The sequence below is a fragment of the Myotis daubentonii genome, chromosome X (genome assembly GCF_963259705.1).
Source record: "Myotis daubentonii chromosome X, mMyoDau2.1, whole genome shotgun sequence".
Classification (NCBI taxonomy): Eukaryota; Metazoa; Chordata; class Mammalia; order Chiroptera; family Vespertilionidae; genus Myotis; species Myotis daubentonii.
The window spans coordinates 2,883,918-2,895,349 of NC_081861.1; the positions used below are offsets into that span (position 1 = coordinate 2,883,918).

General features: G+C 38.7%; 1 non-coding gene across 1 annotated transcript; it reads right to left on the reverse strand.

The window, feature by feature from the left end:
* Window positions 1-10,812: 10,812 nt before the first annotated feature.
* On the reverse strand, window positions 10,813-10,946 carry LOC132225400 (small nucleolar RNA SNORA1). Its single transcript, XR_009450912.1, has one exon. It is a non-coding gene; the product is annotated as a small nucleolar RNA SNORA1 (small nucleolar RNA).
* Between the last annotated feature and the right edge of the window lie 486 nt (window positions 10,947-11,432).

The window sequence follows — 11,432 nt, forward strand, 5'->3', positions numbered from 1 at the left end:
GCCAGGCCTGTGCTCTCTCGCAGTCCAGAGCCCTGGGACATCCTTAGCGCTGCCAAGGAGGTGGGAGAGGCTCCCACCACCACCACTGCACTGGCCAGTGCTGAGCTGGCTCAGGGCTTCTGGCTGAGCCGCACTCCCCCTGTGGGAGGCACTGACCACCAGAGGGCAGCTCCTGTGTTGAGCGTCTGCCCCCTAGTGGTCATTGCACATCAGAGCAACCAGTTGTTCTGCCATTCAGTCGATTTGCATATTAGCCTTTTATTATGTAGGAAAATCTGGTATTGTGATTCCTCCAACTTTGTTCTTTCTCAGGATTGCTATGGCTATTCAGGGTCTTTTTTTCATTCCATATAAATTTTTGGAGTATTTGTTCTAGATTAGTGAAATATGGTGTTGGTATTTTAATAGGGATTGCATTGAATTTATAGATTGCTTTGTGTAGTATGGACATTTTAATGATGTTGATTCTACCAATCCATGACCATGGTATATTCTTCCACTTCTTTATATCTTCCTCTATCTCTTTTTATAATGTCCTGTAGTTTTCCGAGTACAAATCTTTTACCTTTTACCTCCTTGGTTAAGTGTATTGCTAAGTATCTTACTTTGTTTGTTGCAGTGGTAAATGGGATTGTTTGTTTAGGCTCTCTTTCTGAGAATTCATTATTGGTGTATAAAAATGCCATCGATTTCTGGGTGCTTTGAGAGTACATCTCTTGCAAAGTTTAAGACCCTACATTTAGTGTGGAAACATCCAGAACATCAGGCTATTAAACACAAACAAGCAAGCAAACAAAAATTAAAGAAGACCTGTCTCTCCAGCAAGCTGCTGTGTCATAATCACCTGGAGGGCCAGGAGTTAAAGAAGATGCTGCCCCACCCAGGGCGGGCAGCCAATTCACTTCCTCTGGATTTGAACCCTTCCCCAAATTGCTGTGTGTGTGATTTTTAAAAAAATATATATGTTTTTATTGATTTCAGAGAGGAAGGGGGAGGGAGAGAGAGATAGAAACATCAATGATGTGAAAGAATCATTGATCAGCTGCCTCCTGCACACCCCCTACTGGGGATGGAGCCCACAACCCGGGCATGTGTCCTGACCGGGAATTGAACCCGGGATTCTTTAGTCCACAGGCCAAAGCTCTATCCACTGAGCCCAACCAGCTAGGGCATTCTCACCGAGTTTTTATTTACTGCTCATTTCTTTGCACATGATGCTGAAGAAGCCCCACAGAATTCAATTACAAGCAGGGCTTTTGCATTGCTTTGCTTGCAACACACAAAGTCAGATGGTTTTCTTGTTTCCCATGGATTCTTTTCTGGAAACACATCAAGGTGTGGATTGGTGTCAAGCTGAACCTGCTCCAGGGACACCTGTCACCTTGCCAGGCTACATCGTGACCCATCAAGTAACCACTAGTGAACAGGACATCTCCCTGCCGATAGCATGATTTCTCCATTATAACCAACAAGCTGTCATCCAGACCTTGCTCTTCATGTATGTGCAGCATATTTGCTAAGCACTGAGTCGGACTTGACACTTAAGTGGTTTCACCTCACTGTAAAGCAAAATAACAATTTTGTGTGTGATATTATTTTTGCCAGTAGCGAATCTGCTTTTAATTGATAATACATATATTATCAATTTTGAGTTTGTTTTTACACGCTTCCAGAGTAATGTGATTTATGTGTGTGTTGAGAAGGGTAACTTTGCATCACGCCTCTTTAGGTCAATTCCTTCTCTCTCTTTAGTTGTAAGATTAATAATTTACATAATAGGAAGCATTATTTGATGCTTGCTTTGAATAAATGCAATACATTCACCAGAGAGTTCACTCTGTTTTACTTTAAAATGACAAAAGTTTTCATGTCTTCATCCCACTATTTAACAAAGTTACATAACAGACTATGCCTTGGGGGATCAGAAACAGATCACAGGTCCAATAAAATACAATTTTCAGATATTGTTCATTATACTCCCAATCCAAACTTTTCTTTCTCAACACCCGTCAGAAATCATCACTAGCAGATTCGCTTGTACTAGCGTTTACAGACTCATAGTAAAATTAAACTGGAGCCTGTTGGTTTTATTTAGGGCATTATTTTAAGTTGGCGTTTTTATATCACACTTTTCATCACTACTTTTCAATGAACCACTTATGAGTCATTGACCCATTTATGTGAATTGTGGATTCAACATAACAAAACAACAGTTGACTATGGAAAACAATGCAAATTGAACAAGTGTACTCAATAGCTTGAAAACAATATGAGATATTAGCCAAGCCCAAGAATACTGTTTAACCGTTAACAACCGAAGCCAGAGCTCTGAAGCCAGAGCTGGGGAGGGTAGATGGGGGATGGGATGGGTTCCCACCACTGTTTGATGGGTGAATGAGAACATTAAGACCCTTGTTTACCTGCTCCTTGTGTTAAGCTGGAGCTATTCCCACTGCTCCACCTGACAGTCTGATGTTCACAATTGTCAAGCCAACATGGCGCCTTAAACATTGCTGAAAAGTTAACCTTTTTGCAGGATCTTCCCTGCTCACCACTCCTCAGTCCCCCAGCTACACTAAAAAGGCAATGCTCATTAAGGAAATAACAGGGTCCCCGTGAAAATGTTCAATAGTCTTGTATTTCAAGTGTGAGTGAAGTAGAAGAACAGAATTGTTTCATTGCTTTTTCCTCTGAAGCCACCACACCACCTACAAACACACTGCCTCCCTCCCCACCCACTCCCCGCCCCACCTTCCCCAGGGATCTTCAGTGGTCTACAATTCATACTTTAGAAGCATTGAGCTATAGCGTTTTAGTTTTGACCTTTCTCATTTTCTTTCTCCTTTTTTTTTTAAAGGTAGACAATACAGATCATTAAAAGATATTTGGGGAGACTATTGAGAAGGTTTAGGGAGGGGTTTTTTTTAGGGAAATGAGGAAGTTAGTGAGCAGCAGGTCAGGGAATTCTGAATCTGAACTGCAGAAAGAAAGCTCATAGAGTACACCCCTGCCCTCATCTGTTTCCCAGTCACACGTGGTAGCAGCACCTCAGAGATAATTCAGTTTCATCTCTTCATCTTATAGACGAAGAACCTGCATTTCAGTGGATTTTTTACAAGTCATATGATAAATGTGGTAGGTTGTTCCATTAATGTCCCCCAATGAATCATACCTCCTGGTATCCAGGCCCTAGTATAATCTCCTCTCATATTTACTCTGGGTTTGACCATGAGACTTGCTTTGACCAACTGGACACAAGAAGAGGTTGATAAGCCCTCATACACTGGGGCTAGCTTTCTTGGAACCCTGACACCCTGTGCTGGATCATGATGCTGCAAAGAAGCCAGGATGAAAGAACACACGGAGGTGAGTCCAGGGGCTGCAGTGCACAACCCACATCAAGGGCCTGTCATGTAATGAGGCCATCTTGGACATCGAAGCCCCAGTTGACCCTTCAGTTGACTGCAGTAGCATGACTGACTTAGGCCACACCAACAGAACTGGTCAGCCAACCCACTGACTTAGGAAAAACCATAAATCATTAGTTTTAATCCACTGAGTTTTGGGTGATTTGCTTTCCAGCAATAGATAACTGCTACAGTGAGTTCCTGGCAGAGTGAAGACGAGACCCAAAGCCACTTCAGAGAGCACGAACTTTGAATGCAGACAAACTTGAGTCCAAGCCCAATTTATTAAATTACTTAGCTATGTGACCTTGGGTAAGTTCCTGAATTTTTTGAGCCTTGGTTTTTTTCTTCCATAAAATGGGAATAATTGTAACTGCCTAATGGCATTGTCATAAGGATCAAAAGCGTTTATCAGCTTATATGTATAGGGAAGGGGAAAAAAACAGAGATGAGTAACTCAAGGGGATAATTAGAATGTGGCTTTATGTACATTTTTAGGTAAGTGACAAGACAAAGGAAAACAGTTTTAAGCTTCCAAGGGCAGCAAACTGGGAAGATAAATATATGGGGATTGCTAATGGAGCACCCAGCGCCTTTCTCCCTCTTCTTCCCTCAAGGTGTATGCCTTTGCGCTCTCTCCTAAGCTCCAAGGGCCCTTCTTTTGCCTCTGTAACTTGTTTTCTGAGCCCATGCAGCCCAGCTGGCTCACTTTTTCTACCTCTGTGAGTTTCTAAATAAACTTTTGCTTGTATTTGAAAAAAAAGTCTCATTTTAGGCAAATGGAGGAGAGAGCATGGAGCTTTTTTGGCATCTGCTGTTTCTCAATTGTCTTTGGCTAAAAATAATTATAATCCTTATGCCAAAGTGGCATATTTGGGTGTATATTCTGATCCCCTACATATGTATTATGCTTAGAATAGTGCCTGGCATATAGTAAGTATCCATATCTGTGGGTATTAGTATTAGAATATCAGTATTAGTATCACCAGTGTAAGTTACATGGCACATAAATAATACTCAATAAATAAATGGTGGCTATCATGCTTCTCTTCTGAACATTTATGGTAAGAAGGCTTGTTCCTGCAGTTGTTATCGTTATATTGCATTATTTATGTATATCCTCTCCTTGCTAGATTATAAACATCTTCAGGGCAGTGTGTGTCTCACTCCTATTTATGTTTCCCATTGGGCCATCCATATTGACGTATTAAGTGACTACATGTTTGTAAAATAGGTCACTGATCATAACATTGCAGTTTCTGTGGTGAAAGACTATTACACTGTGAGTACATATTACCTTTAACAGCAGCCTTCCCTACGAGAGAGAATATAATAGGTTCTTGTCTTCCTTAAAGAAAACTGGCCCTAACCGATTTGGATCACTGGATAGAGCCTCGGCCCATGGACTAAAGGGTCCAGGGTTCAATTCTGATCAAGGGCACATGCCTGGGTTGTGGGCTGGATCCCCAAAAGGGGGCATGCAGGAGGCAGCTAATTGATGTTTCTAACTCTCTATCCCTCTCCCTTCCTCTCTGTAAAATCAATACTTTATATACATATATATATATATAAAAGAAAATACTGTACTTAGTTAAGTAGATGCCCACTGAAAAGAATAGCAGGTCCAATCAACAGATTTTTTTCCCTTCATCAGAGAATTACAAACTTATTAAATAATTGTCTCTCTTTTTGTCAAGGGAGATATAGTCTAACTATATGTGGTATGATGCTTTCTATATTTCTAATCCAATTCATATAAGAAATATCAACAGGTAAACATTTATTTCTCTTTTCTCTAAAGATGATTATACTAATACTAGAGGCCTGGTACACAAATTTGTTTGTGCACAGGTGGGGTCCCTCGGCCTGGCCAGCGATCGGGGCCAATCAGGGCCATCTCACCCAGTCCTGATAAGGGCCGATCAGGCCGGTCTGCTGGGGGGTGGGACCACAGGAGGTTGGCTGTGGGAGCACACTGACCACCAGGGGGCAGCTTCTGCATTGAGCATCTGCCCCCTGGTAGTCAGTGCGTGTCATAGCGACCAGTCTACTGGTCGTTAGGTTGACCGGTCGTAAAGGTCGCTTAGGCTATTATAAATACAGTGAGGCCTTGACTTATGAGTTTAATTCGTTCCGTGATGGAGCTTGTAACTCAAATTACTCGTATGTCAAATCAGAAAGTGAATGAGTGAGACACGTGATGCTGGGCTGATGTTGTGGCATTCACTGTGACGTTCGCTGCGCCAGCTAGCGGTGGGGTATCTGAAGCTGGCTCGTAACCCGAATTTTAGCTCGCAACTCAAAGCAAAAAATCAGCTGAGAGATGGCTCATATCTCGAAAAACTCATTAGTTGGGACACTCGTAAGTCAAGGCCCCACTGTATATAGATACTAATGAAGAAAAGTTGACAAACAATAGAATTTCACATCAGAACTGATGTCATATATCATGCTGTTTTGCTTTTAATGCAAAAGGTGTTTGGTGTTTTCAATAAATGCAGACTGCCTAGTGACAACAGATGTAGTAATCATAGAAAACACCAAGATCCATTTTGTCACTGTGAGTTTTAGATTGTAAACAAATGAAAAGAATGATATATTTGGCCCCTGAGATGGCAGTAGTAACACTTTGCTTATTAGGATACAGAATTTCATTTCTACCTGAAGGAAAAATGAAATTAAAACTCAAATACATTGCCAAAATTCATATAACATTGATTTTACACTTTATGCCAATACATGCAGAAATGTACACATAGCTATCACCATAACCCAGACAGCAGCTGCAAGATTTTGGGAGTCAAGGGGCTGGAAGGAATTATAGAAACCCATCCAAAATGAAGGTTGTTTTATAGTCTCACCTACCAAAAGATGACTTAATTTAACAGTAGAGCATTTAAAAAAAACAACAGAGATGGCCCCTGCTCCAACGTGACTAGTCTGAAAAATGTAAGCAGAGATGTCTCAGGTATCCTATATAATAAAAGGGTAATATGCAAATCAACCAAACAGTGGAATGACCCGTTGTTATGATGCACACCGACCACCAGGAGGCAGACGCTCAACGCAGGAGCTGCCCCTGGTGGTCAGTGTGCTTTCACGGGGAGCACCGCTCAGACACAAGCCAGGCTGATGGCTGGTGAGTGGGCCTAAGCCATCAGTCAGACATCCCCCAAAGGCTCCCAGACTGTGAAAGGGAGTGGGCCGGGCTGAGAGCTGTGCCACCCCCCAAGTGCACGAATGTCATGCACCGGGCCTCTAGTCATTAATAACAATTCAGAAAATTGAACTAAACCTTTTACCATTATAAAAGATGACTTCTTTCATAGCAGTAGCTAATGATGTAAGGCTTTTTTAAATTAACCTACATAGCCTGGCTGATGTGGCTCAGTGGTTGAGTGTTGACCTGTGAACTAGGAGGTCACAGTTCAACTCCTGGTCAGGGCACATGCCCTGGGCTGCAGGCTTCATCCCCAGTGTGGGGCGTGCAAGAGGCAGCCAATCAATGACTCTCATCATTGATGTTTCTATCTCTCTCTCCCTCTCTCTTTCTCTCTGAAATCAATAAAATCTTTTTTTAAAATATATTTTATTGATTTTTTTATAGAGAGGAAGGGAGAGGGATAGTTAGAAACATCAATCAGCTGCCTCCTGCACACCCCCTACTGGGGATGTACCCGCAACCAAGGTACATGCCCTTGACTGGAATCAAACCTGGGACCCTTGAGTCCGCAGGCTGATGCTCTATCCACTGAGCCAAACCGGTCAGGGCTGAAATCAATAAAATCTTTTAAAATTACTTGGTATTGTACGATTATTTAACTTTCATCAACTTTTTAGTTATGAACATGATATCTCATTTTATTTTACATATTAAGCATTTTATGCCCTTTTATAAAGTTATTGATCATTTAATTTTCCTCATCTATAAAAAGCCTATTATCCCTTTTATTTTTATTTTTCCTTGGGTTTATAGGAATTATTTATATATATGTATACTGGTCCTCAGTTATATAGATTGTAAATAGCTTTTTCTTAGTCTCTAGTTTGTTGGGGGGGTTTTTCATTGTTTACGAGCTTTTTTTGGTATAGATTTTTTAAAATGTTAATGTGATCAAATTTACTGATGTTTTCTTTGATGGTTTGTATTTACTTTTATATCTTGCTGAAGAAACCCTACATGTTCTGTCGAAAGTTGAAACTATTTTCTTCTCACATTTAAGCTTTCAATTAATCTGGAATTCATTTTTGTTTAAGGATCAATTTTTTTAAATTTCCAGTTGCCCAGTATCAGGCTAGCATTTTGCTGTTGATTATAACGCTATATATCAAGTTTCCATAATTGTTCGGGTCTTTTTCTAAATGTTATACTATGTTCAATTAATCTATGTATCTATCTCTGAACTATTAGCACACTGGTTTATTTTACCATAGCCTTGTAGTAAGTCTTAATTTTTGATAGAGCAAAATTCACCTCTTTATCCTTCAGAAGATTTTTGAGTATTCTATAAAATTTCTTTACATTGCAGATAGGCTGATTTATTCTCCCCCCTGCCCCATGAGTTTTCTCTTTTTTATGACTCAGTGATTCCACTTCTGAGAATTTATCTGAAGAAACCCAAAACACTAATTTCAAAGAATATGTGCATCTGTGTTCATTGCAGTGATACTTACAATAGCCAAGATCTGGAAGCAGCCCTTTGTGCATCGGCAGATGAGTGGATAAAAAAGCCGTGGTACATTTACACAATGGAATACTATTTGACAAAAAAAAAAAAAGAAGGAAATCTCACCCTTTGCAATTTATTCTTTTTATGGTAATTTTTATCATAAATGAACACTAAATCACTTTACAAGCATTAATCAGTTCTCACCACACTTAGAAATATGTCCAAATTTCTTAACCAGACCCACAAAGCCCTCTGTGATCTGTCGCTGGTATCTTCCATCCTGTATCTCTATTCCTTCACAGGAGATTTTGAACTGGGTTATCAAGTTCCAAGAAAATTCATGTTTGTTTGCTTTTTAGAATTGCATCACACTTGTAGATTTCTATACTATGATGCTGTAAATTGTAAGACATATCCTTATTTTATGTGCCACTAAGAAAGAAAAATTACTGTCCATTAAACTATGATATAATGCTTTTTATTACTTAGACTTTTTATTTTATACTTTTTGAAAAGGCTCCCTTAGACTTATTTAGATATAAATTTTTATCATGTATTTTTCTTGTGTGTCTATAAAAAGGAAAACATAAGTGAAATAAATTGGTTGAGATATCCCTAAAACCTTTGACATTCAGAGTCTGACTTTCCTGAATTACTGTAACACTTTAATATCTGTGTTTCTCCCCATAATAATAACCTCTGTGCCATCAGGGACATCGATAATGCAGCATTTACTGTAATAGTCCATCCATCCACTGCTGTCTCTGAAATGTTCTTCCTAGCTCTGGTACCAAAACATAATTAAGTTTGACCTACTTGTCAGTATCTTCTCTTCTTGGGTTCTTTACTGCTCTTTGCAAGAAAATATGCAATTTCAGTCATTGTTCTAATAACAGAGATTTGTTTCCTTGATACCAAATTTATGCCCCCTGTTCTGTTTCTGTGCTTTCGGCACACGCAATAAATTTTCATTTTAATGCTATATCATAATATTGCCATTTAAAGACATTTTAAACAGCCATTAAACTCAACACGTAGTCCCAAAATGCACATAACTCAAATGAAGTATCATGAATGTGAAGAGTTATGACCAAAAGTTTACCCATGCTCAGGCCATGACAGCTACACGACAGTCTATTCTGGGGGGCAAGTAAGATATATCTTTTTAAAATATACATATTTTTTATTGATTTCAGAGAGGAAAGGGGAAGGAGAGATAGAAACATCAATGATGAGAGAGAAACATTGACCGGCTGGCTCCTGCACGCTCCCGACTGGGGATCAAGCCTGCAACCGGGCATATGCCTTGACCTGGAATCGAACTGTGACCTCCTGGTTCATAGGTTGATGCTCAACCACTGAGCCATGTCGGCCTGGCATAAGACACATCTTAATCTTAAAGATGCTTTTAAAAATGTTATAATAGATTAAAGATGATACTTTTAGCAGACCTGGTGTTTTTATAAATGGAATTATATAATTTTTAATATAAGTAGAGATTTAACATGGGTTTTCTTTTTGTCTTTTAATAATGTTTAACATTTTTTCTTATGAGTTTTTGGTATTATAAATGCTATACTTATACAAATTACATTTTGTAATTGATTATTGAATTCAGGAATATTACTGTTGTTTCATATATTGATCTTGTGTTTAGCAATCCTGCTAAGCTTTCTTACTAATTCTTAGATTTTCTATCCAGACAGATCATGTTGTCTACAAATAACAGCATCATGTCTCCCTTGCCAATCTATGCTTCCTAATTACTTTCCCTTTCACTAATGTCATTTGGAATAGATATAGTTATAATGGGCATATTTGTCTTGTTTTAAAAGTTAATGCTTCTGGCCCTCACCGGTTTGGCTCAGTGGATAGAACATTCGCCTGTGGACTGAAGGGTCCCAAGTTTGATTCCAGTCAAGGGCACATGCCTGGGTTGCAGACTCAATCCCCAGTAGGGGGCGTGCAGGAGGCAGCCAATCAGTGATTCTCTCTCACTGATGTTTCTATCTCTCCCTCTTCCTTCCTCTCTGAAATCAATACAAAGATATTTTGAAAAAGTTAATGCTTCTGAAATTTACCATTAAATAGGAAGTTTGCTCTAGGTTTATTCAAGTTAAGGCCATTCCCTTATATTCTCAGTTTGTTGTAAGTTTCAATTCTGAATCATTGCTGAATTTTATCATACGCCTCTTCTGTCCACTAACATGAACATACACTTCTTCTCATTCACTGTTAATGTGGTAAACACTGTTGATAAGACTTTCTGATTCTGGAGAGCCCTTGCACTCCTGGCATAAACCCTACCTAGTCATAATATGTTACTTTTCTATGCAGGGCTACAGTTAAGTTGTTATTACTTTCTTTAGGATCTTTGAATCCACATTTATGGAAGATTAACCTATAATTTTTCTTATACTGCATTAAAAAATTAGGTTACTCTATTTTCTCATACAGCTTGCATAAAATTAACTTTGGGAATTTCATAAAAGTCACCTGTAAAACTACCTTAACCTGGGACTTTGGTGGGGGAAGATATATTTTATTAACAATTGAATTACTATTTATTGTTAGTAGTCTGCTCAAATTTTCTATTTTTTCTTGAATCAACTTTGTGTGTGTGTGTGTGTGTGTGTGTGTGTGTGTATATATATATATATATATATATATAATCAATTTTATATTTCTTTAATTTATTGGCACAAATTTTACTAACAGTATTATCTTCATTTTTTTAATGTTACAGGTCTCATTGTCACCACTGCAGTAAGTTACTGTGATAGAAGCATAACCTGTGTCTCAATGTAGCCACCTTAACAATTTCTGGACTACAGTATTATCTTCTTATTTTTAAATTTCTACAGTAACTTAATAATACTTACTTTTTATTATGATTTTTCTTTCATTTATTTTTTTCTTCACCAGTCATGCTAGAAATTTGTCTTTTTGTAATTTGTGAAAAAATTTCCATAAGTGTTTTGCATAAAAACAGTCTGTCTCATTTCTGGGAATTTATTTTGCTATTTTTTGTATCTTTACCATTGTTTTCTAATTTAAAAAGTAATACCTGCTTAACATTTAGAAACTGCAGAAGTAACTGACATGTTGAATGTAGCAAATGAACTATTTGCATATTTATTATTAGCTTTAAAAATATGATCTTACAGTACATACTGTTTTGCCACTTGCTATTATCTTATACTAGTGGCCTGGTGCACGGATTTGTACACATTGAAAGGAAATTAGCCGAAACCAGTTTGGCTCAGTGGATAGAGCATCGGCCTGCGGACTGAAGGGTCCCGGGTTCGATTCCAGTCAAGGGCATGTACCTTGGTTGCGGGCATATCCCCAGTGG